The sequence below is a fragment of the Eptesicus fuscus genome, chromosome 18, assembly GCF_027574615.1.
Source record: "Eptesicus fuscus isolate TK198812 chromosome 18, DD_ASM_mEF_20220401, whole genome shotgun sequence".
NCBI lineage: Eukaryota > Metazoa > Chordata > Mammalia > Chiroptera > Vespertilionidae > Eptesicus > Eptesicus fuscus.
In genome coordinates this window covers 40,437,451-40,463,313 of record NC_072490.1, presented here as the reverse complement: position 1 = coordinate 40,463,313, position 25,863 = coordinate 40,437,451, and the positions used below count along the sequence as shown (strand labels likewise).

The 25,863-nt window shown below is 48.8% G+C and overlaps 1 long non-coding RNA gene across 1 annotated transcript in view; it reads left to right on the top strand.

Moving 5' to 3' along the window:
* Positions 1–25,863, top strand: part of LOC114235298 (uncharacterized) — a 273,916-nt gene that overhangs the window by 100,568 nt on the left and 147,485 nt on the right. The window contains exon 2 of the long non-coding RNA XR_003621477.2: positions 21,380–21,501. This is a non-coding gene — a long non-coding RNA (uncharacterized LOC114235298). The remainder of the gene's footprint in view (positions 1–21,379; positions 21,502–25,863) is intronic.

Below are 25,863 nucleotides of genomic sequence, written 5' to 3'. Positions count from 1 at the left end.
TTCTGGAAAAATGCCTGACAGGTAGATGCAATGTTCTGTATGGACTGTAAAGATCCCATCTTTTCTATAGGACTTTGCTACTATAAAATGTTTGAGGACAGATTTCCAGCTCTGTTGTGTAATGCGAGAAAAGGCATACATGCAGAACTGTCTGTTATAGCAGAGATAGACATACTGGGATGCTAGGTGGGCAGTTTCCCTGGCAACATCATTCACCTGAAAGTCTAGTCCTCCACTCATTTTAGCAGTCATGCATGATGCCATTAGGAGACCTAGAAATGCAAAGTAGTCAAGTCCAGAATAAAATGGGAAGCATTATTTCCATGACTCTAAAATAGAGACTGAGAAATCCAAGCAAATTCACAACACTCGACTCACTCATATTGGCACCTTCTCCTTTATTTCCTATTCTTTTTTTCAGAAAACCATGGTGTCACACTGGAGTGTGAATCCATAAATAGCAAAGATTCCAATGGCAGACACATACTTTACAATATTTTTAAAATCAATGTGCTTTATTCACACACATTGAGCATTCTCATTTTTCCTAGCAAAATCTTTGCAGCTTGGGCTGAGGGAGGCAAATTATCAACGATTACTGCAGCAAACTATCACTTCAGCTTAATATTCAACTTAGCCGAAGCTCAGTTCCATCTTGCGGGGCTGATCATCTCAAGGATTTGAAAGTTTGAAAACATGAGACCCCCACCTCTCCTTTTTCTTCCAATTTGGTGACTTTGACATGCCATTTCTTGTTGTCATACACTGAGGGCTATTGTTAATTCTGATCTGAATTTGTATTTGAGGAATACCTTATAAATTTGCAGGCAACATTACTGGCCATGTAATTACCAGGTCATGGTAGTATGTTTTGATTTGTATGACTTAATATTTACTACTTTGCAAACAGAGGCTCACAATGGGTTCTAAGGCCTTATGCAGACCTATTTTATTCAACTTATAGAAGCTTGTCAAGTTTAAGAAAAATACTCTGTATACTTGATGGCTAACTTTTTGGAAGGCGAAGTTGGCATTCATGTATTTTCTGGAAAGGCTGTGTTGAAAGTCATTTTGGGAAGACCATGGACCACATGGCCTAGACATTGAGGATCTAAGCACAGTCTTCCATGTTGTTTCCTTGGTAACTGACAAATCCAGGGCCAGAAAGAACCAGAGTTTTTTATAGACAGTTTTCCTCTACTGGCTTGTGTCTGACTCCGAGATGTGATGTGGGCACCAGGCTTGGGCTCTGCCTATTGCGTGTCTACATTCCATTTAGTTGAGTCAACAAGTTAGAACACCAGATAGGAGGCAGACTCAGCAGCTTCCAGATCACAGAATTTGGGGGTTTCTTTGTAGTTGCTAGACTTTGCTGTTCATGTTACTTTCTCCCTCCCTCCTACTCCAGAAACACAAACTACTCCACAGGATTCTGGGAGGGTGGATATACTGTTTTGTGTGGATTGTAAAGAGCTTCCCTTCTCTACAGGACTTTGCAAGCATAAAATTTTTGAGGGCAGCATTTGTCTGAATAACGATGGCATTGTCAGATTTGATCCAAAACTCCTGTGGAGGGAATTGATGGATATGTCATTGTGCAGGACATGGTTTTTGACATCATCAAGATAAAACACAATCCTTATGCTTAGTGCATGCTGGCCATCAGGTGGTGGCAGTAGGGACACTCCCGGAGCTGGGGTCAGTGCTAGCCACTGGTGAGTCCGATGACTGTGAGTTGTATGGGACAAAAGCACATGGAGGGAATATGGCTGTAAGTTAGGTTGGGGCCGAGTTTCAGAAGGCCTTGAATGAAGGACACGAGGTTAGGTGCTCATTTCTGTAGGGAATGGGCAGCTGTGGGTGGTTTGATATAAGACACAATTTCCAACTGGTATTTAAGGAAGCTACATGAAAGCCAGGGGACTATCTCCTTTTGTGCTCACCTTGCATAGAGCCTGGCATATAGTAGAAATATGAAAATTAGGTGAACACATGAATAAATGAATGAAACTGTGTTGTGCTCTTCTAACCGTCCAGGATGAGATGGGGGCTGGGGTTGGTATGGAGGAAACTGGAATGGAACTGCCTGGGACACATATAAGAAGCAGGGATTGGTAATTGGAAGTGGCAGGGAAGGAAAGGGAGGGACAAGGGAATGAATGAATGAATGAATGGAATCTAAGGTCGAGAACCAGATTAGGAGATTTTATTGTTCCATGTGACAGAAATGAGGACTTTCGGGGAGAAGAGCATATTTGGGCTTAGATCTGTGTCCTTTAGTTGATGACTCAGTTGGCAGGCTGGCTAGACAGGACTGGTGGTCAGGCAATGGCCTTACCTGACTGTGGAGTTCTCTGAGGGGCGGTATTGGTTGAAGTAAGGAAGTGGCATCTACACAGTTACCTTAAATTGATGTTCTTGTGGCAACACTCAGCCCTAATAGGAACAAGATAAATGTGTAAAAGCCATAAGGCCAATGTGGGTTGAAGAGGTGTCCACATATGCATAGACCACGGAGAAGAACATGTAACAAAGCCCCCTCCTTCCCACGGACCTTATAGGCACTGGTTTTTCAAGGCAAAATGAGGGGCAGAAAGTCAAATCCAGTACATCTGACTTTTAATCCCAAGAACTGGAAACATCTGACGCATACCCCAGCTCTATCACTTACTAGCTGTGGGACTTTGGGCAAATTCTGTGCCTCCATTTCCTAATCTGTTAAGCTGAGGTAACAGTCTTCACATGGGGTAGTTTCAAGGATCAACTGAGTTACTATAAATAAAAGAGCGTTGTATGTACTGGTTAGTAGTAGTGTTCCTCTCTATTTAGGAGAGTCAACAGTGGAATGATGTTTAACACCTAGAGACTCGGGATTCGGATCTGTAAAGATGGAGTTGGTAAACCTAAAACAAATCCACTTCCCTCCCTTTCGAGAGTGATGGATGCTTTCTAAGTAGGCTCTGTGTTTACTTGTGGCTCTTCAGGTCTCATCAGACTTTACCATTTGACAATCTATTTTCCCCAGACTCACTGCTGAAAGCCAGTATCCAGATGAGATAGATCTTTTGACACCTGCAATATGAACGCAGTCCCTAGTGTGTTAGATTGTTCAGTTGTAACCGACAGAAAAAAAAATTCAAGCATACATTAAAAAGTGAATTTGGGGCTATGCAGCTGAGAAGGTGGTGTGTGTGTGTGTGTGTGTGTGTGTGTGTGTGTGTGAGTGTGTGCGCGCGCGCACGCATAGTAGATCTGGAGCTCAGATACTGCTATGGGGCTCCATCTCCCTTGCTCTCTATTTCCTGCCTCTTTCCCCGCTACGTGGGCTTCAGATAAAATATACCCCCTAAACTGTGTGTTCACCAGTCTGAACTGGCTCTGCTTTAGTGATAAGTCCACTCCTTGCTCATTCATTTTATCCAGAGTAATGGTGTGCTGTGATTGGCCAGACCTGGGTCATGTGCCCCTTTTGTGTCCAGGGGCGGGGTCTGTAAGCAGAAACAGTCAAAGGAGGGCTTCTGGGCAGCCAGCGAGGATATCTCTAATACATCACACCACCCAGGCCTCTACGATACAGGCTGGGAATGTCCAGCTCCCCATAGTTGGCTACAGAAACCATAGCAACATTGTTCTTTTTGCTCTTCCTGGTTTGGTTTCTTGTCAGTTTTTTTTTAAAAAAAGGTGCAATATCTTCTAAAATTCAGTGCACCAACAATAGTGAAAGGAACATCAGGTTGTGGTTCAAGCTGGGCCCTGGGGCGGGAGTGTCCAGGCACATTTGAAGAGTCGGGCTGGTTGCATGTGCTGGAGGCCACTTTAACTGCCCTCTGCCCTTCCCCCGAAAGCTGGCTGTAGATTGCTCTCCCTAACTCCTGTGGGCACCGTGAGGATCAACAAATTAATGTTCTCAGCTACTTTAATATCCTTATGTCTAAGGGATTAAACACTTCCCAACAGTACGTTCCTTTGCATTTTTTCATGCATAATTCCCAGAGATAGTTCCTGTTTTAATTTTAAGAAATCAAAGCTGTTCTCTCCACACCATTTTTCATTTTCTTCTACTTTTTAAAATGCACCATGCACTTAGGCAGTGTGAATGTTAGTAATATTGCATAACTTTGAGCACACGGTTCGGGTCACTCAAAATTCTCTCCAGTTCCATTCTTTGTTCTAGATTTCAGATCTCCTGAGTCTGATGTATTATTCACTGTATGATTCTCACGGAACAAGATGCATTATTTACCAGGTTGTGGGATAGCTAAAATTCCAAGCTTTCTTGTAAATTGTAAATAGCATGCCGGCTTAGACTGGGTTGCTGAGTCAGGCTTGCACTAACATCATGGTACATGCACTTTATTCTCTGGATGATATTTTGTGTCCAGTCTTTGCATATTCTGGCAAGATAAGTTTTGATGCTTTGTATATTAATATGGCCCATCGATTCTATCTATCTGCAATTTAGAGAATGCATAGAATCAATGGTATTCAGCAGCAGGCATTGTAAACTAAACCAAGGACTATGTGTGTGGTGCCTGGAATTTTTTGGGTTGAACCCAATTTCTGGAAGAGCATGCAAGAGTTTATGTACCACTAGAGGGCAGTAGAGCGATGCATCCTAGAGCTGAGTTTGTTGGCGCTTTTGTATTTCTTATCTTGTGGAAAGATTGGTTCTAGAACTTTTTTTTTTTTTTTAAAGCTTGCTTTTTTTTTTTTTTTTTTGTCTCTAGGCTGTGATGGGGCTAAGATATGCAGAGATGTTGATGCTCATGCTAATTCCAGTAATACTTTAGGTTCTGTAGCTAATAGTGTGCTGGTGTTTATCAATAAGCTTGCTGGGGAAAAGCCCTGATTTGTAGCATTTCTGTGATGTAAATATCCTCATCATGGCTGATTGCAAGCTGCTGACCTCACTGTGTGCGCGGAGTTAGGAAGACATGTGCATGATCAGGACATATAAACCCCCAAGAGCTTTGGTCATTCGTCATTCACAGTCTGTACTGTTGGTTTTGTTTTCAGATGTGCATAGCCTAAGTCTTCCCTAACAGTCTAAAAGCCAGAGAAGACCTGCCTGATACTTTTTGTCTCCCCACACTGCACCCAGCACAATGCCTTAGACATTTTAACTTTTTAAATCAGAACTTTTTATTGAAGAATAATGTACCTGCAAAATGTACAAATTATCAGTCAATTATCAATCAAATAATGAATTTTCAGAATTACAGTGTAGCGAGCCCCTAGATCAAGAGACAGAATAGTACCAGCATCCTAGAAGCCCCCATGTACTTCATTCAGGCATTAACATTCTGCTGTCCCGAGTTCTAACTCCATACATTAGTTTCCTGTGTTTTTGAAATTTCACATAAATGAAACCATATAGTATGCAGTCCTTTACATTTGGCTTCTTTCCATCTTGTTATGTGATTCATTCATTTGGTTGCAAATAGCTGTACTTCAGTCTCGTTGCTCTGTACTCTATTCCATTGCATGAATATGCCACAGTTTATTGCGCATTCTACTGTGCTTGGTCATTTGAATTGTTTCCAGTTTTGGGATATGAAGAATAGGGCTACTATGTTCATTCAACTGTGTGTCTCTGATGAATAAAAGTACATAGTTCTGTTGGGAACAGGCAAAGGTAATGGTAGTTAATCTGGTAGGCAGGTATCATGAAGTTTAAGATCTTAAAGACACCCTGATTTGGGGGACCGGCATGGATAAATTTCTGTGGGACCACAGTTAGACTGAGGTGGGAGAGGATGGCTTTGTAGAGATATCCAGCTGTAAATTTGGAAAGAAAAATCACTAGGCAGACTGAACATGGATGGGGACTGCGGGGATGAGCTGGTGATTGTCCAGGGTGGCGACTACTATCCAGAAAATCCAAGATGGTGAATGGAAGTTGGTGGAGCATGGCTTTGGGGAGTCTAGTAAGTGTAGTATCTGGAGATGTAGGTGGATAAAAGATTAGAATGAGGGAAGACATTCATGAACTCAGATAAATCTACCACTATCTACCACTCACCAGCCACTGTACTGGTGATACGATAGTGATTAAAACATAGTTGTGCTTCTAAAGAGTATATTCTAGTTACAGAGAGAGACAAGCAGCCAGGCAATACTGTTTAGACAGGTGGCGAGTACTTTGATGAGGGCATTGCAAGGTGCCCTGGAAGAACAGAGGAAGTGGGTGTGATAACCCACTCAGGCTGGGGGTAGGGAGTGGGCAGGGGAGGGTTGGGAGGGAAGAGGTCTGAAGGTGCCTTCTGCAGGAGATTGTATGTGAGTGCTGACCGAGAGAATGAATGGGATGGGGAGGGTTTTCCAGGCTGAGGGAACGGCATGTGCAGGGACCAGCGGTAGAGATGGCACGTGATTTGCAGTGTGGCTGGAGCCTAGTGTAGACAGGGGGCGTGATTAGAGATGAGACTGGCATGGAAGTTAGAGTCCGACCAGGGAGGGATTTGGTGCTCTATTCTCAAAACCATGGCAAGCTATTAAAAATTTTAAGCAAACTTGGCTGGGCATTCTCTGTGGAACAGGTGGGGGCACCTGACATAATCAAGACAAGGCCCATGCCCCTCAAGGTAGAATCTTGACCTTAGGAATAAGGTTGCAGCCCCCTTATGAGAACTGAGACCCGTGATCATTGTTATTGTAACAATGTGTGCTGGTAAGTGAGCTCTCTGGTGGGCAAGCAGGGGAGGTGGGGAGCTCTGATGATAGTGTTTGCCAATTTCCATGGTGTAACTATTCCAGCTTGCAAAAATCCTGAGCATTGAACAACTGGTTCTTGAGAGCCCATAGGAGCCTGCTTTAGCACCATGACTGTGCCACCAGGTTTACTAGGGCACAAAGCTCCTGACATTGCGTTAGAGGTCGCTAACCAGTACCTCTCAGGCTTCATTGTACATCTCCACCTGCTCTTGTTGGAGCACAGATCCATGGCCACCCCCAGAGCTTATGACTCAGTAGATCTGGCCCGAGAGTTGGCATTTCTAACAAGTTTCCAGGTGTGGAAATGCTGCAGGTCTGGGACCATGCTTTGTGAACCAGCGCCTTTAAGTCATCCCTTCTTGCCTATCCCTGGAGGAGATCAGTCCCAGATTCTCATGGAGGGGCTGAGCCTGTAGAAAATCGCTCCTCTTTTGTGGAGAAGAGGAAAATGAGACAGGGTTCCATGCTAGTCATGGCAGAGAAGACATGAATGGCAGCATCATGATGTAAAAGGAATCAGGGTTTGTACTCGGCAGATCTTGGGTTGAGCACCTTTGCTGGATAAATGTAGGTGTGTTATCCAAACGGAATTTAGGTGGTTCTCCCACCTCCAGAATAGTTTCCCTGATAGCATTGGCCTCACAGAGTTGTTGTGATGATCACGTGAAGCAAATCGCCAGCTGGTGGATATTATCACGAACTGTAACTGCAAACGACTATGTAAGTGTCAGCTGTTGTTCTTGGAGATGAGCACTGGACAAGCTGAGGCTCAGAGGTTAAATGATTACATAGCCGGAGGCGAGGCTGCTGGTTTTCAGTTTAGAGCCCTTCCTCTTAAATGAATGCTTTTCAGATATGTCCTGTAGCCTTTCTTCAGACGAAACCGTAGGAGGAAGGACAGCACAGGAAACGATGAAGGAGGAGCCGCTCTTACCAACGTAGGAGAAGGGAACACACTGGAGCCCCGAGGCAATGCCCCAACCGTGAGGTATCCGAGTCCAGGCAGAAACCCCGAGCCCCCGCCTGCTGTTTTCTGGGGGCACCTTCTGCCTGAGGTGACAGAGGGCAGGTTCCCTGGGAAGGAACTGGGCGGCTTGAGGGTCAGGTCAGCACCAGTGGGTCTCACACTGGCAACACGCAGACGTCACCCGAGGGAGCTTTGAAAAATCCCACTGCCTAGGCTGCCCCCTGCCAGTTACATCAGAATATCTGGGGAGCGAGTCAGTCGTCTGTTCTTTTCCGTTCCCGAGAGCACCCCGGTGAGGCCCAGGTTGGTCACCAGGTGGGTGGTTCTCAGTGTGGTCCCCGACCAGCAGCATCAGCGTTGCTGGAACTTGTTAGAAACCCCAATTCTGGGACTCCACCCCAGACGCTGCATCAGAAACCCTGGGGTTAAGGGACAGAAATCTGTGTTTTAACCAGTTTTGCTGGAAATTCTGAAGCATGATAACGTGAGAGCCACAGCTCAAAAGCCGAGGTTCTAATGGTGGGTGGACATCCCCATCAGTGGTGAACATCATTCCATCACTTGAGGAGCTGAACAGACAACACCCCCTGCGGTTCCCATGGGCTCTTCCTCGGAGGGCTCTCTTTCCCCAGGGAGGATGACTGGCTCAGGGGCTTACCGGGCTGTATCATGTCCCTTGTTCTTTTGGGGGAAGAAAACAGAAGAGAATCATGAGGGCTTGGCTTCTGTCTTTCCCCTTCAGTTCGGAGGCTTCCTCGATAGGAGACTGGACTTTAGCAGCTCCCCACCTGGCAGCGCCCCTCCAGGTGTTCCTGCCTCCAGAGGTCACTGGTGAGCTCTGTTACCTGACAACCTGGAGACGCAGGTGCCTAGTTCTTAGTGTTCTGGGTCTTGCTTAGGTGTTGTTTTGTTCGTTTGTTGTTGTTTTCTTTTCCAAGTGGTGAGGTTGAAGCAATACATATAAATTATGATTTCTGTTGATTTTTCTCAGTTTGGGGAAACTAGAAAATGAGGGCGATCGTGCCTGTTAGCTGGAGGGAAGATAGGAATTGGTCTAGATTTGAATGAGACAAAGGCAACAAGGGGAGGAGAAGTCAAAAGTTGAATATAGGGGAATCTAGAGAGATAGACACCTGATAGGAGCATTTAGAGGATGGTCTGGGCTGGGACCAGGGAATAGTCATGCTCACCTCACTCCTCCAGCCCCTGATCTCCTGCGGGGCCTCGCATGGACTGAATCCCATCAGAATCTGGAAACGAGAGAGTCTGTTGATGTATCCATATGGATCAGTCTTGGGGAACACAGCAAGTTAAGACAGGGTAGAGAGGGGTTCTGGGTGGGCTTATGGGAGATATCCAGTAATCGCCCCCCTGCCTCCCCATAGCCCTTACCACCTGTACATCAGATTTGGCAATTACACGTGCTCTTACTCATGGTCTCTCTTATATAATTACTGTGCATTATTATTTAATTCTTGTATGAATTCAGGTATTCATGACCCCTTTTCCTAGCAGTATGATGCACTTCTAGTGGATGGTGAACATGTCTTAAATTTTTCTGTCTCCACAACTGAGCTTAGCCCAGCAGTTACTATAAAGTTGGCATTCCAATAAAAATGTGTCGATTGCACAAAAACATATTTTTAAAAGTACTTATTTGTTGAGGGTTTTTCAACCCCCAAAGTGCAGGGATTGTGTTTGTTGAATGTTAGATGTGGCCTGGTATGCTTTAATGCAAACCAGACTTTATTTGGAACCTCTCAGAGGTGGAATGAACTGTTTGGAGGGCCCCTGTCCAACTCCATAGCCCGAATTCCTTCTAAAAACCCCCGATATATGGTTCCCTAGGTGGGCTTCACGTGGCTCCAACGACGGGGGTCTCAGGACCTCACGAAGCAGTGGAGCACACTCAGCGGCTTTGGTAAGTAGAAGGTTCTTCTCCAGGCAAGCCTCTTCGGAAGTCATTTACCTCTAGGCCCTGGCACTCACCGTCTGCTGTCCGTCAGACGTATCCCCTCCGGAATGCTGCGTAAATGGAATCAGATGTAGCATGTAAACTTTTGAGACTGGCTTCTTTCACTCAGTCTGAAGCATTTGAGAGTCAGCCAAGTCGTTGAGACTATCAATAGCTTGCTCCTGTTTATTGCTGTAAGGTATTCTAACATGTGCCACCATTTGTTTCTCCATTTACCCAGCAAAGGACGTTTGAGTTGTTTCCAGTTTTGGGCCATTATAATCATATCTGGGGCCAAGCAGGGTAAGGAGAGAAGGGAAAAAGAGTTATGGATGTCCATGCCACCCACTGCGAAGTCAGATGGTCTGATCAAGCTTTAGGCTCCTGGGTGCCTTTTGGTGCTGCTGTGGTAGCTGCCTTCGGGGCTGTGAGACTGGGTGCTGTGGAGCAGAGGACAGAAAAAAGAGGGAAAACTGGGTGATTTCTCTTATTTCTCGATGTCAGGAGACCCTTTTTCTCTCTGGAGTGTTTTCCGTCAGCACTCACACTCAATTCTGATGCCAGGCTGGAAGATGCCCGTGGTTCGGTTGTACTTCACGTCCTGGCCCTCTGCCCCAAGTCTCATGCTACCCTTTTCTTGTCTGAGCCTGCTTGTAGCTGCTCATGCATTCTGTCCAGGTTTTACAGCTTCCTTCAGTGGGGGGGAGAGGTGCGGTGGGCTTGCTTACTCCTCACCTGAAAACAGAGCATTCTTGGAGGTTTTATTTATTTTTTTACAGATGTCCCAATAACCCCTGCCCGCCCCCCCTACTTTTCCCTCCTCCACCCAGCCCCTGTCCCACCCCAGGCCTTCACCACACTATTATCCATGTCCCTGGGCTATACATTCTAGTATGCATATAAGTTCTTTGGTTAATCTCTTTCCTTCCCCCACTCCTACCCCCTGAGATCATTCTTTGAGTTTTTAATATCAAGTATTATATTTTTATTACCAGTTTAGTTTTTTGAAAAACCTGCTGATGATTAAAAAATAATTTCTTCTGTATATTTGCAATTTGTTTTCTTTCTTTAAATGGTATGAATATTTTATTTCAGTGTCTGATATTTCAGTATCTGAAATCGTTGTGAGTCTGTATCTGCTTATTTTTGGTATATTTTAAATGAATCTCTATTTTAAGAATACATTTCTTAAAATATTGCCAATGGGGATTCTTCAAAGCCTGGGATGAGAGTGGATTATCCCAAGAACCATTTTCTTTGCTTCTGACAAATGCTTGGGTGTGCTACCAGAATGGGACCAATTTAAGCTAACTTCTTGGCGTGAGATTTTGTGGGCCTCCCGTGTCTTGTGAGTTCAGGCGGTGAGCTTGCAGGAAGGGTGGCTTGTGGGTTACAGATTCTGGGGTGGGTTTTTCCTTTTTCTCAGAGTCAAGATTCCAGCAAGTTAACCTTCCTTTAGTCCCCTGGCAGAGAGCACAATTTTGCCAATACACCCATTTTCTTTTTTTTTTTTTTTTGAACATTTTAAAATTTCTTTATTGATTAAGGTGTCACATATTTGTCCTCATCCCCCCATTCCCATCCCACCCCTCTCCCCACGCATGCCCCAATCCCCTGTTGAACTTAACCGTTGGATAGGCTTATATTCATGCATACAGGTCCTTTGGTTGAACTCTCCCCCTCCCCCCACCCTCCCCCTACCCTCCCCTATCCTCCCTCTGAGGCCCGATAGTCCGATCGATGCCTCCTTGCTTCTGGTTCTGTTCTTGTTCCTCAGTCTATGTTGTTCATCATTTCCCCTAGATGAGCGAGATCATATGTCACTAGATATATACTAATAAGAACTGAATGTGAGACGAGCAATAATAGTTATGCTGACAGGCAAATGAATCAATCTGTAGCGAGCTTCCCCCTGGACCAACAGTTCTTTTGAGATCCAATTTCAATGTCCAGTAGTTCCTTATGTGTACATGTCAGCACTGACCCCTCAGCTCTGGATGGTGGACAAATGGTGGTAATGGAGGTCCGACTCCCTCTGGTTTGGTCTCGGCCGAACCCAGGGGCACGGCGTCACCCGGATTAAGGGGCACGTGGCCTCACCCATACCCAAGGGGCGCGTGGTCTCACCCAGGCCTGGGACCCAGCCTCACCCGGATGGATCCAGGGGCGCATGGCCTCACCCGGACCCAGGATCTGGCTTCACCCGTACCCAGGGACGCTTGGCCTCTCCCAGACCCAGGGGCACGTGGCCTCACCCGGGCTTAGTTGCCCAAGGCCTCACCTGGATCCAGGGACACATGGTCTCTCCCGGACCCAGGGACGCTTGGCCTCTCCCAGACCCAGGGCCACTTGGGCTCACCCGGGCCTAGGTGCACGAGGCCTCATCCGGATCCAGGGACGCATGGTCTCACCCGGACCCAAGGACGTTTGGCCTCTCCCAGACCCAGGGCCACTTGGGCTCACCCGGGCCTAGGTGCACGAGGCCTCACCCGGATCCAGGGACACATGGTCTCACCCGGACCCAGGGGCGCTTAGCCTCTTCCAGACCCAGGGGCACGTGGCCTCACCCGGGCCTAGGTGCACGAGGCCTCATCCGGCTCCAGGGACACATGGTCGCACCCGGACCTAGGGACGCTTGGCCTCTCCCAGACCCAGGGCCACTTGGGCTCACCCGGGCCTAGGTGCACGAGGCCTCACCCGGATCCAGGGACACATGGTCTCACCCGGACCCAGGGACGTATGGCCTCTCCCAGACCCAGGGCCACTTGGGCTCACCCGGGCCTAGGTGCACGAGGCCTCACCCGGATCCAGGGACACATGGTCTCACCCGGACCCAGGGACGTATGGCCTCTCCCAGACCCAGGGCCACTTGGGCTCACCCGGGCCTAGGTGCACGAGGCCTCACCCGGATCCAGGGACACATGGTCTCACCCGGACCCAGGGACGCTTAGCCTCTTCCAGACCCAGGGGCACGTGGCCTCACCCGGGCCTAGGTGCACGAGGCCTCATCCGGCTCCAGGGACACATGGTCGCACCCGGACCTAGGGACGCTTGGCCTCTCCCAGACCCAGGGCCACTTGGGCTCACCCGGGCCTAGGTGTACGAGGCCTCACCCGGATCCAGGGACACATGGTCTTACCCGGACCCAGGGACGCTTGGCCTCTCCCAGACCCAGGGCCACTTGGGCTCACCCGGGCCTAGGTGCACGAGGCCTCATCCGGATCCAGGGACGCATGGTCTCACCCGGACCCAGGGAAGCTTGGCCTCTCCCAGACCCAAGGGCACGTGGCCTCACCCGGGCCTAGGTGCACGAGGCCTCACCCGGATCCAGGGACACATGGTCTCACCCGGACCCAGGGATGCTTGGCCTCTCCCAGACCCAGGGCCACTTGGGCTCACCCGGGCCTAGGTGCACGAGGCCTCACCCGGATCCAGGGACACATGGTCTCACCCGGACCCAGGGACGCTTGGCCTCTCCCAGACCCAGGGCCACTTGGGCTCACCCGGGCCTAGGTGCACGAGGCCTCATCCGGATCCAGGGACGCATGGTCTCACCCGGACCCAGGGACGCTTGGCCTCTCCCAGACCCAGGGGCACGTGGCCTCACCCGGGCCTAGGTGCACGAGGCCTCACCCGGATCCAGGGACACATGGTCTCACCCGGACCCAGGGACGCTTGGCCTCTCCCAGACCCAGGGCCACTTGGGGTCACCCGGGCCTAGGTGTACGAGGCCTCACCCGGATCCAGGGACACATGGTCTCGCCTGGACCCAGGGGTGTGTGGGCTCTCCCAGACCCAGGGGCGCTTGGCCTCGCCCGGGCACGGGATCCAGCGTCATCCGGGTCCAGGGGCACATGGCCTCACCCGGACCCGGAGTCCGGCCTCACCTGGACCCAGGGGCATGTGGCCTCACCCAAACCCAGGGACGTGAGGCCTCACTTATACCCAGAGGCGTGTGACCACACCCTAGCCCAGAGGCGTGCAACCCCGCCCGCACCCGGGTCTCAGCGGGGCCCCGTCTTCCCGATCCCAATTCCTGCCGGTCAATCCCCCCTCAGCAATTCCCCTGGCCATCCTTCCAGAGCTCCAGTATGGCTGCTGCAGAACTCGTCGGGCGGCGGCTCGGCGAAGCTCCGGTGCGCCCGGTGCATGGCGGTGGGCCGGTCTGGCGTCGCTGCGTCGGCCCTTGGGTCTGCATCGGTGGCCGGTCGCTGAGCATGCGCACCTGGCCGCTTCCGGGGCGTTGAGATTCTTGACGGACTCGGAGGTCAGCAAGCGCGGAGTCTCCCACCCCATGTCTCATAGGGGCTCGTCTGTCCGTGCTTGGCTGCCAGTGGAGCCGTCCCCTCAGCCGGAGACCGCCGGGGGAACTGCGCCGAGCACGTTCCAGGCCGCTGTTGTATCGCCTGAGCCATAGTTCTTTTGTGTCGCCTGAGCTGTAGTTCTTAAAGTGTGGTCTTTGGGTCACCGGCATCAGCATCATCCCACATACCCCTCTTTTATTCTAGTTGTAGAGCATCTACTCAGCCAGCCCTATGGTGGTCTTGGATGGTGTCTGCTCTGCTCTCTTGTCGTAGTCTCAAAGTTGTTGTGGTAGGCAACAATCAGGCTTCCGCCCTATGCCTCCATCTTGGTCCTCCTTTGTATAGTTAAGTCTTGATTATTGTTGGTGTCACTGGGGGGGCTCTCTTTGTCTATAAAGGAAGAGTTGCTGTGCAGGAGACACGTTTATGGGCCGGGTCTTGGTGCAGCAAAGCTTTGGCGCTCACTGAATATTCCTGTTGAATGTGTCCCTTATGCACGTGGTTGAAATCTGGTGTCATCTCCCACAGACCACTAGATGCCCTCGTTTCTGGGTCTCCAATGGGGTGTAGATCAGCTACTGCCTTAGGCACTCAGCAAGGATTACAGTAAAAACTGTAGTTTCTTCCTCCTGTCTGAGTGGCCCTGGAGCAGTCCGACTAGAACAGCAGTTCATCTGGTCCGCTGCCAGAGAGCAGGCCACCCACATGCATAAGCCGTTGCTTGGGGCGCAGGTGTGCCTGCAAGACTTGCGGGGCAGGTCTTCAAAACGTGCGGGGCGGGTCCCAGGGCGGGGCGGGGTCTCAGGGCGCCAACAGGCCATGGTGCGGCGAGCCGCGATGGCTGTGAGTCTGGTCCTTCTGCCTTCCACGTATCTAAGTCTCCTCGTTCCGCACTCCAGCGCAGCAAACACTGATTGCTGGGCGCACCTCCGCAAGAGTCCCGCCTCTCCCCGCAGGCATCTGGGTCTCCCGCGGTTCGCCAGAAGATGGATTTCAGGGTGATGGAGAGCTAATCTCCCCTAGGTTTGGAACAAAAGCCCCTTTCCCCCGCCACCAGCCAGACCCACGCGCCTCCACACCTCATCCCCTCCGATTTCGCTGGGTGCGAGGCAACAGAACAGCCTTTAACCTCCGCCGCCATCTTTTTCAAACTTCCAATTTGTACTTCTTAATCCCTTCATTTCAGTCAACTCTACTGAAGTCTAGCGCCGCTGGGAGGTGCACGGAAAGGGCGCCCGGGCCTCCGTCCGGTGCGCGGTGCGCGCGTCCCGCGGAACCAGGCGCGCGAGGGCTGCGCGGCGGGGATGGGCGCTGGGCGGCCGCCGAGCTCCAGGCACCGCCATCGCCGCGTTCCGGGCGTCGCCGCCGCGGCGTCCCCCCAATTTGAACTTCTTAATCCCTTGAATTCAGTCAACTCTACTGAAGTCTAGCGCCGCCGGGAGGTGCACGGAGAGGGCGCCCGGGCCTCCGTCCGGTGTGCGGGGCGCGCGGGGGCTGCGCGGCGGGGACGGGTGCTGGGAGGCCGCCGGGCTCCTGGCGCCGCCACTGCGGCGGTGTCCCCAGAGTCCCGGGCCGGGCGGCCTGCGGGGGCGGCGGAGTTGCGAAAGTGAGTGAGTTTCCCAGGGTTTCGCCCGGAATGGGGTTCAGTGCAATCGGAGCCGGCGCTCAGCGCACTCCGGAGCCTTTATCTCCTTCCTGCCAGTGAACGCCGGCCAGGTCATCAGCCGCCCCTTCCTCTCCGGTTCCATCCTCCCCGCAGGCGCGTGTGCTCGTGAATCCGCCCGTTTCTCCATACCTTAGGCTTTTACGGCTTCCCCGACTGTCCCCGTGGCCTTCTCCTTCCCCCCAGCTGTGAGCATTTCAGTCCACCAACTTTCCTGTGGTTCTGGACGATGTCCGTTCTGACCTCTAGTTGTATTTTTGAAATTGTTGTGCCCGGCTGCAGGTTAGGTGTTTAACCTATGGCGCCATCTTGGTTCCTCCCAACACCCATTTTCTGAAAGCATAGTCTTTGGGTTTCTAGCTTTATGGGGCAGGTTCAACACAAGACTTTGGGTGTCCTTGACCTTGGCAAACATGAACACCAATGGTCAATTCCAGCAGATTTAATAGTTGCCTAAAGGTAAAAGCTGACTTCAGTGTTCTACCTCTTCACCTAGCTTTTGGCTTCAGTATTCCTTTTCTTGTTCAATCGTCTTTGCGTTTAAGAAGATTTTAAAGGATTTACCACCATTTGGTTATTTTCAGTGGGAGGGTCATTTAGATGATTTGTTCACCAGGCTCCTAGCAATGGGATATTCTCTTTACTAGACCAGGCACTACAATTCAGTTAGCTCTCAATTAGAATAGGTATATTGAATATCTATATATTAGAGGCTCAGTGCATGAATTCGTGCATGGGTGGGGTCTTACCAGCCCTGCCCCTGATGGGGGGGCGCGGCGCAACCAGGGGCGGGGCTGGCCAGGGGGAGGGGCCATGGGCGGTTGGCTGGCCGGCCCACCCCCTGGTCTAACTCCCGGTTGAGGGGATAATTTGCATATTGGCCTTTTATTATATAGGATGTAAAAGCCAAGTGACTGGAATGACGGAACGACTGGAACCACTGGAACCACTGGAATGACTGGTCGTTAGGACCTGCACTGCAGTGGCCAACTGGCCTGATAGGGGCCCCAATTGGCCCCCAACCTCCCGTGTCCCCTCCCCCCCCCACCAGCCTGGCCCGATCAGCCCTCATTGGGGCAGGCTGGCTGGACCCCACCTGTGCATGAATTTGTGCACTGGGCCTCTAGTATAGAGTATAATAGAAAGGGCTGGGAGACTAAGGCTTCATCTAGTATTTTTACTACATTGCCAATTGAAACCATGTCCTTCCTCTGCGCCTGTTTCCTTATCACCTGACAGGATTGGCTGAGATCACTGCTGAGACTTTGAAACTCTTCGATGTTTGCTTATTAAGCCATGATTGGGAGGTGATTATCAAAGTTTCTTCCAATCTAATCTGTTATCACAACCACCTCTTAAACCGTCCGTGTTTAGGATGTTGCAGTGTCTCAGCTCGTGTAGCCATGACCTTGTTGATTTTTTCCCCAGGGCAGTTCTGATTGCTAGAATAAAATGATTCTGTAAAACTGGATAGCGTTATTTAGGCAGGAGAGAGTGCAATCACCTCAAGGGCTTGTGCCTAGTGCATCTAAAAGTAATACCCTCAGCAGTGCAAGTGCGGTCACTGCACTCGGGCTCAGGAGGCCGGTGGCAGTCCCATTGTGTTGTTGGCTCTGCTGTTTGAGTGTCTTGGCTGCTGTGGGTAATACAGGATGGTGCCATTTGCTCCAAAGTGGAAGCACTTTTTTCTACCTCTTCAGGCAAACAGTTCACATGTTTAAAAGGCAGCAATTGTCTGCCCAGGTAACTGTTGAAAAGATACAGGCTTTTGAGTGACTTTCCTTTAATCATAAGTGTTTGGGATCTTCTGAGGTCTATTATAAACACCCCTGGGCCCCAAATCAGAAGACAGGCAGAGGTGATTTTTATAATCGTATAAAAATTTAGAGCTATGACATATTAAAAAGTATGTTTTTATTGATTTTAGAGAGAGGAAAAGAGAGGGAGAAACATTGACTGGCTGCCTCCCGCATGCCCCCTACTGAGGATTGAGTCTGCAACCTGGGCATGCACCATGACCAGGAATTGAACCAATGACCTTTTCTTGCATGGCACGGATGCCCAACCAACTGAGCCACACTAGCCAGGGCTAGAGCTATGACTTTTGTAGCTTCAGAGCCTTTAGTTTTCTACAAAAAATACTTGGAATGTCAATATATAAAACACATTAAACTAGTATTTTACATGTATTAACATTAATACATGAGGTCCTTTTCATGAAATATATTTCAAATTCAAAAAATTGAACCTAAGACTTCATGTTCAAATAAGTACTGATTTTCTATTTGCTGAGGTTTTGTTTTCCATATGAATTCCAAGGCTCACAGATGACAACAACAGTCTTATGTCAGTCAAAGCACCTACAAAATAAAAATAAAAATTTGCAGAACCCCCAAAACACCTACATTGGACACCCAACAGAACACAGTTTGATTTGCAATGGTCTTATCTACTCCTACTGTTTTCTAGTTGAGAAAACAGAGGCCCTGAAAGAGTTAATAGTTTGTCCAGAGGAGTACGGTAAAACAAATTTGTTGTGTGCCTACTAAGTGCTGGTAGTGAGCTGTATTCTAAAGACAACAGCCAATATGTTTTCGAAATTTGCCTTAGTTTTGTGATATTTTTTGGTATTGATATTATTATCCCAATATCCCCAAACTGAAGTACTGAGAGGCTGAGGAGATAGGCGGCAGCCAAGCAACAAAGGCCTTTCAGAGGCATCGATGACTTTGGCTGTCCGTTTCAGTAGGCGGGACTTGATCAGATGTGTGTTTTAAATACGGTGTTCCATGGACTTGACATGTTTTACCTTATAATCCATAGAAAAGCTGAGAGAGGCACTCACAATTACATTATCCCTGTTTTCCACATGAGCATCCTGAGGCCCAGAGAAGTGGTTTGACTTGGCCTAGGGAGCAAGTGGCAGAGCTGGGACCTGAACCAGGTGGCTCTGGCCGAGGAGCCCTGCGCTTTTAGAGCTAAGCAGTGGCCAGTGCTCTGTAGCCAGACACCACCGGGCACACTCCCATGTTTCAACAAGTTGAGTGCAGTGGTCACTGCAACAAGGGGGATAAACGTGGAGAATGTGGGCGTCTCTGTAAGAGGGCGTCAGAAAGGACTGATAGGGTTGGGCTGTTAGGAGACTCGAAGGCTGTCTTTGTTTGAGGGAATTCTGTGACTGGGTTTCTTAATAATATAATCTTCTAAGAGAGGAGTGGAGTGAAGCTAGAGTTATCATCAGTAAAGAAGCAGCAGTTAGCCCTGGCCGGGTGGCTCAGTGGGTTGGAGTGTTGTTCCATACATCAAAAAGGAGGTCGGTTCGATTCTTGATCCGGGCACATACCCAGGTTTCAGGTTCAATCCTGGTTGGGGTACATTCAGGAGCTCTGCTGGCAGCTTGGCCTCCGGAGGAATGGAGAGGAGTGGGTGGACTTGAGAGCTGTTTAGGAGGTGGATTGAATGTCAGTAGGGATCACGTGTTCCTTAAGCAGCCAAGCTGTGATATACTGGGACTGAGGCACAAAGCCACCTGAGAAAACACTAAATGTTCATCCAAAACGAAAATCTGTCTCAGGTTCATGTTCCCCAAACATAGTCGCTGTCCACTGAATTCCTGACTCCCAGAGAGGCCCAGATTCACAGAGACTTGGATTATTTTTGCAAAATTTTTGAGACCTTGAAAAGCATGTTTTACCCACTGAAAACCCCTTTTTCATTATTGACACAAGCCTCCCAGAGGGTATGTGGAAGTTAGACTTGTGTTCGGGGATTTATCTTATTTTTGTATGTGATCAGAACAGGAACACAGAGAATATGCCCATTTTTGTATGCAAATGGCCCTTCAAATAATCAACCCCAGAATTTGGCAGCCCTCCCTCCCTGCATGGCACCTTGACTTCTCGTGGCCAGGTGGTCTGGAGAGAGGCTCGTGGTTTCATTGGTCAGAAACCAATAAGGTTCTATTTTTTGGAAGAAATTCCTGTAAATACTCATCTTTTCAGTGGTCAGTTAAAAAATCACTTCCCCAAGTAAGCTTCCTTGAGTCGGCACCCTCCCTGTGCCTCCCTTCCCCTCACTACTCCATGTCTCCACTCTTTACTCCCATAACATAGGCATTTCCACGTGGCAGCATCTGTGACATGCGCTGGCTATGTACCGAGTCGTTTCTCCTCTGATTCCCGAGTAGGCTCTGGTTCTTTGAGAGCAGTTTCCACATGGATCCTGTTTGACGTCTCCCCAGAGCCGACAGCATGCCCTGTGTGTGTTGGTGCTCAACAAAAACATTCGTTTGGTCTTTTCTCTGGTTGTGAGGGTAGCACTTAGCATAGTGTCTCACACTGGGTTTCCTGAACACAGACTCGGATGGGGAGTTGCATGCAGGAAGTTGACCGCGGAGTGCGCTGTAAAGGTGCACCTGGCAGGAAGTGAGGGGGCAGTATTGGGCAGAAGAAGGAGCTATTTCTCAGTGGAAACCTTAGTGGACAAACACCAGAGAGAGCCAGAGCCGAGCATTGACCCTGGGCCGGAGACCTGCTGAGCACCTGCCTGATCCCTTTGCCTGGAGTTGTCTACAAGAAGACAAGGCAGCTACGTGCATGCAGAAAGGGAGGTTGACAAGGATTGGTTGATCGAGCCTGGCATGGTTTAGATCAGGAATGACTTGGTGCTGAGATAAAAATTCCGGGATGTCAGGTTTATGACAGTTAGCAAATATAATGATATGGAACCAGACCGAATTGTACCATAATAGCAATAAAAGCCAACCTGCAAGGAGAGCGGCCGCCATCTGTTTTGCTGGTGCCCAGGCAGCCTGGTTGTGGGCGGTCCAGGCGGTGCTATGACTGGAGGGTCCGATGTCGTGATTTCCCCAAAGGGAAAGCTAAGGCACGTGGACTGCAACGTGGACTGTAGTGGTCACCAGGCACCTGGGCGCGATAGCTGTTCTTGGCCAGATATCAGCTGTCACTTTCACAGTCAACACTGATGGTTGTCTTCTGAGAGCTCAACTGAGAGGGGAGGGGAGGCTTGAGCTGGCTGGGTGTGACTTGGAGATAGGAAAATAGAAAATAGAGACACTGTTGTGCAGACCACGGGTGACCATGGCCACCCCATTGTCGTCAACGAAGGCTTCCTTGCTTAGGTAGCTAGTTACAGAATGACTCCTTACCTTTCTCACAAGGTCTTTTGTGAGATATTTCAAGACAGGTTTTAGGCATCCAAAACAACAAGCAAAGGGTAGGGTTTCGTACAGAAGCATTGTCAGATTGGGGAATAGCCTACGGCTGTTCAGGTGTTTGGCCAGTAGGAGGCAATAACATGTAGATTAAGATGCCCTGAGCTGTCTGGCAGCAAACAATCAATTTAATGCATCCCTTTCAGGTTTGGGGAAATGCCTTTAGGCATTCCCAACAGGCGATAACATATGTGACTCAGACCTTGTTGAGTCCCCAAGTTCCATCAACCTTTTGATGAAACTCTTGCAATTATGACAGGCTGGAATTGGCTTCCGGCAGACAGTGTCTGGGAATTCACTGAAACTCTGGAACCTCTGCCATGGTGTTCGTTAGCCAAGGCTCTCTCAGGTCCTGGAGTGAGTTGAGAGAACAGAGATGTCTTGGGCTGCCCATAGCACTGGTGACCTTGTCCTCTCACAGCCGTACTTACTCACTTAGGGATAGTCTTTGGTTGCTTCTGTGCGACACCTGCCGTGTCCAGGAGTGGGACAGGGCCCTGATGGCCTGCAAAGCTGACAATATTTACTGTCTGGCTCTTTACAGGAAAAGTTTGCAGATGCCTGAATAAGCGACCCAGCCAGGATTCGAACCTGAGACTCAGAGCCAGAGGTGGCCCTCTGCAGGCAAAGATCAGCCGGGACCTGGAAATGCCGGCGCGAGAGACGGTGAGTGAACAGCCATCTGGTATCCCAGTGGCCGGGTTACAGTGGGCGCAAGGTGCAGCGGGGTCTTAGGAGCTGAGAATGGAAAGGAGACAGGAAGCTCATGACAAGATAAAGTCGTGTGGCAGGTGGCGTCATAGCAGAACGCTTTCCCCGCAGCCCGTTTCTACCTCTTTCCACACGGTCCTTGCTTCTTGGATGCAGAGGGAGCCCGAGATTCTGGAAGAGCGTCAGGTATGAAGAAACAGACTGAACTGCCCTCAGAGGTTTGTTGTGTTCTTGGGGGAAGCAGACGCTCTTGTTGGAACTCGAAAGGGGTTGCCGGGCGCTTCGCCAGCTTTGCTGGGTAATAGACTTGACAGTAAAACAATCTCGCCCATTCAGGGCTGTTGTGAGCAGCTTGACTCCAGAAACGCTTTTCCTCCCAGTACCTTGATCAGATCCATTTGCCTCCCGCTGGGAGGAGGCTGAGTTTAAGGGCACCCGCCCACGTGTCCTGGTGAGAGCACACGCAGTCGATCTTCGCGGCAGGTGCTCTTCGTCGTCCCGAGGGCTCCTAGAAGCGGCGCCCTGTGGATGGCAGGTGATTAGCATGCGGGATGCTGTCATTATGTTCGGTAGGGTGCGTTCCGGCAGCCTTGGACAGTCGGCGTGCCTTTTCTGGCAGGGTAACATTTGCTCCTCTAGGAAATTAGGCTCAGAGTGAAAGGAGACGAGAGGAAGCTGGCAGGCAGCATTGACGTGAGCCTTTTGTGTCCCTGACACAGGGAGACCGCTAGTGCCACCGCCTGCGCAGCCAGGGCTGTTGGAAAAGGAGCATCGGAGGGTTGGACGTGGCCTCTGGGAGTCAGTGTCCTGCACGTTGGCCGCTGTTCTGTCAGCTGGACCTTTTGTTCACCTATGTCATAAGTACTCCCTGGCGCTTGCTTCACCTGTCTAGGCAATTGCCACACAGTGGTGTCCCAAACGCAGTGTGGCCCCCGCCGCCGGGAGGGAGCATGCAGTCTCATGGGGGCAGACATGTCAATCACGTAGTCTCACCATCAGACATAAACCTCAACTTCAGTAAGTTTTACGTAGGAGAGGCTCCTGGGAAACAAAAGAGGCTAACTAGAGAATTTGACCTTGTCTGGGAGGGCAGGACCTTGAGGAAGCGGGGTCTCTCTGAGACTGTGAGATGAGCAGTGGTTACCCGGATGAAGGGAAGGAAGAGAGTTCCACAGGTCTACCTCCATTCTGTCATGGGCCTGGTATGAATTTATCTGTGGTCTAATTGACTTATTTGGCTCATTGAGCCAGCGGCCTTTATTGAGAGCTGTGTGCTGGACTGGAATGCTGAGATGGAAGCACATCATCAGGATTAACATCCCAAAGCCACCATTTATTGAGCTCCGACTTGGAACGCGGGCAGATCTGCAGGTGCACTCCAAATGTGCCTTTTATGAGGCAGGTGGCCTGGGCAGGGTACTTAGTTTCTCTGAGACCTGGGCCCTACTCGGTTAAAATGAAAAAGGCTGGTGATGTTTATTTCACCTGATCATTGGGAGCGTTCCGTGACACACTGCAACATGCAGCACAGGTCCTAGAATGAAAGAGCAATTCGATGGGTATTTGTTGATCGGATTGTCTTGGACCCGTCATGGGCTTTGGAGTCCAGCCTGATTCATCTCAGTTTGTGCATGGACCACAACACTCTTCAACTGCCTGCCTGCCCGTTATCCTCCCTTATAGCTTTATCCTCTTGTACACTCTAGCCATTTCTTTTTCTGTTCCAAGCATGAATGAATTATTAAAGAACCATTTGTTTATATATTTCTAGCAAATGCATCATGATTGCTCCAGCTAGGTACTGGGGAAAAAACAAACAAACAAAAAATTCACACTGTTACCATCTATGGGTATTAAAATAGATGGGTGGTTTGGGGAGTCATGATTATCCTTTTATGATGACACCTGACAAAAGCAATGCATGTCTGGCTCTTTCAATCCTGTATGCTCAAACTCTATTCTTTCTTTTAGTGTCTGCAGTGACATCAGCCTTGCTCACAAGAAGCCCATAATGTTTCACTTTATTAGGAACTATGTTTGTGTCAGGGATGGAACCATGTGTTTTGTTGATGCCTCCTGAACCTAAAATTAGACGATCCAGGTGCTTGCCTCTGTTGTGTTTCAAAAACTGCAGCAAATGAAAAGATACAGACAGGTCTAAGGACCTGGAGAGGAAGTGGGCAGGGAAACGGCTCGCAGAGATTTCTGCAGCTCAAAGGCCCATCTGCTTGGTGTCAGATCCCATGAGCTGCAGGGAAGGGAACCAGTGATGGCTAGTCTCCCATGAGATCAGCCATTTACCCCCCACCCCCCTACTTCTGATCATAAATTGCCAGTTGATGTTAAGAAACCATTATTATTATTTCTTAAATTATTTCTGGAATCCATAGACATAGAAGTGATCTTATGAAGTATCTCTAAACCCAAATAGCTGGGTCATTTCCCCCTGTGCTTACCCTAAAATCTCACTTTCTCTATGTGAAGCCCTTTGATTCTTAGGAGAAATACATTTTTTTTTATACTATCCAAACAAATGAAAGCAAACAACCCTCGTGTTGCTTCCTTTTGAGTTGTCCATGAGAAGCAGAGCGGGGAGTGGCTGCCTCATAAACCCTGCTTGGGTTCGAATCCTGCCTCCTTTACTGAGTAGCTGTGCACCCTTGTTGAAGTCACTTGATCTCTCTTGTGCCTGTGTTTCTCATTTTTTTTAAAAAGTGGGGAAATATTAGCATTTGTTTCATGGTGGTATTATGAGACCTAATGCATCAGCATGAGCCAGGTTCTTATAACTTCATGGCACACAGCAATGCAAGAAAGTGTTATGTTAAACAGAGAAAAGACATCCAGCTTTTTCCTATCCAGCACAATCATTGCAATGGTACTTGCCCTTCTTCATAAATTCTCTTACAACATTTTGGCTTTTAGGAGATATGACATACAAGAAAGAAAATCTGTGAAGCAGCACTACTGACAAACTTTGTTTAGATGGAAGGGGTATTTATTAAGCCCCAGCCCTCTCACAGGGAGGATTGGAATGGTCTCCTTTGAGACCACAAGCTCTGGAGCATCGTCTGGTTTGGGGGCTCAGAGAAAAGATGGGGCATCTTGCTCCTGGTCACATGTCCTGTAATTACCTGTCAGTAATTTATCCGGGAGCAAAGCTCACTTTCTTGGGATAACCAGCTGCTTTGCCACCTGTGCTTCTCTGCCCCCTTCCACCCGTTCATCTGTGACTTTTTTTTTTTTTTTAATATTTTTATTGAGGTATTATATGTGTACATATCTTACTATTACCCCCCCACCCCACACATGCCCTCCCCCCCCAGAGTTTTGCGTCCATTGTTTATGCTTATATGCATGCATACAAGTCCTTCGTTTGATTTCATAACTCCCCCACCTTTCCCAAACTTTCCCTCTGTACTTTGAAAGTCTGTTTGATGCTTTACTGTCTCTGTATCTATCTTTTTGTTCACCACTTTATAATGTTCTTTACTATCCCTAAATGAGTGAGATCATGTGGTATTTTTCTTTCATTGACTGGCTTATTTCACTTAGCATAATGTTCTCCAATTCCATCCAGGTTGCTGCAAATGATGAGAATTCCTTCTTTTTTATGGCAGCATAGTATTCCATTGTGTAGATGTACCACAGTTTTGCGATCCACTCATCTGCTGACGGGCACCTAGGCTGTTTCCAAATCTTAGCTATTGTAAATTGTGCTGCTATGAACATAGGGGTGCATATATCCTTTCTGATTGGTTTTTCTAGTTTCTTCGGATATATTCCCAGGAGTGGGATTACTGGGTCAAATGGGAGTTCCATTTTCAGTTTTTTGAGGAAACTCCATACTGTTCTCCACAGTGGCTGCACCAGTCTGCATTCCCACCAGCAGTGCACGAGGGTTCCTTTTTCTCCGCATCCTCGCCAACACTTGTTGTTTGTTGATTTGTTGATGATAGCCATTCTGACAGGTGTGAGATGGTACCTCATTGTTGTTTTGATTTGCATCTCTCGGATAATAAGTGACTTTGAACATGTTTTCATGTGTCTCTTGGCCTTCCTTCTGTCTTCTTTTGAAAATATTCTGTTTAGGTCTGTTGCCCATTTTTTTATTGGATCATTTATCTTCCTCTTATTGAGTTGCATAAGCTGCCTGTAGATGTTGGAGATTAAACCTTTATCAGTGATAGCATTTGCAAATATGTTTTCCCATGCAGTGGGCTTTCTTGTTGTTTTGTTGATGGTTTCTTTTGCTGTAAAAAAGCTTTTTATTTTGATGTAGTCCCATTTGTTAATTTTCTCTTTAGCTTCCATTGC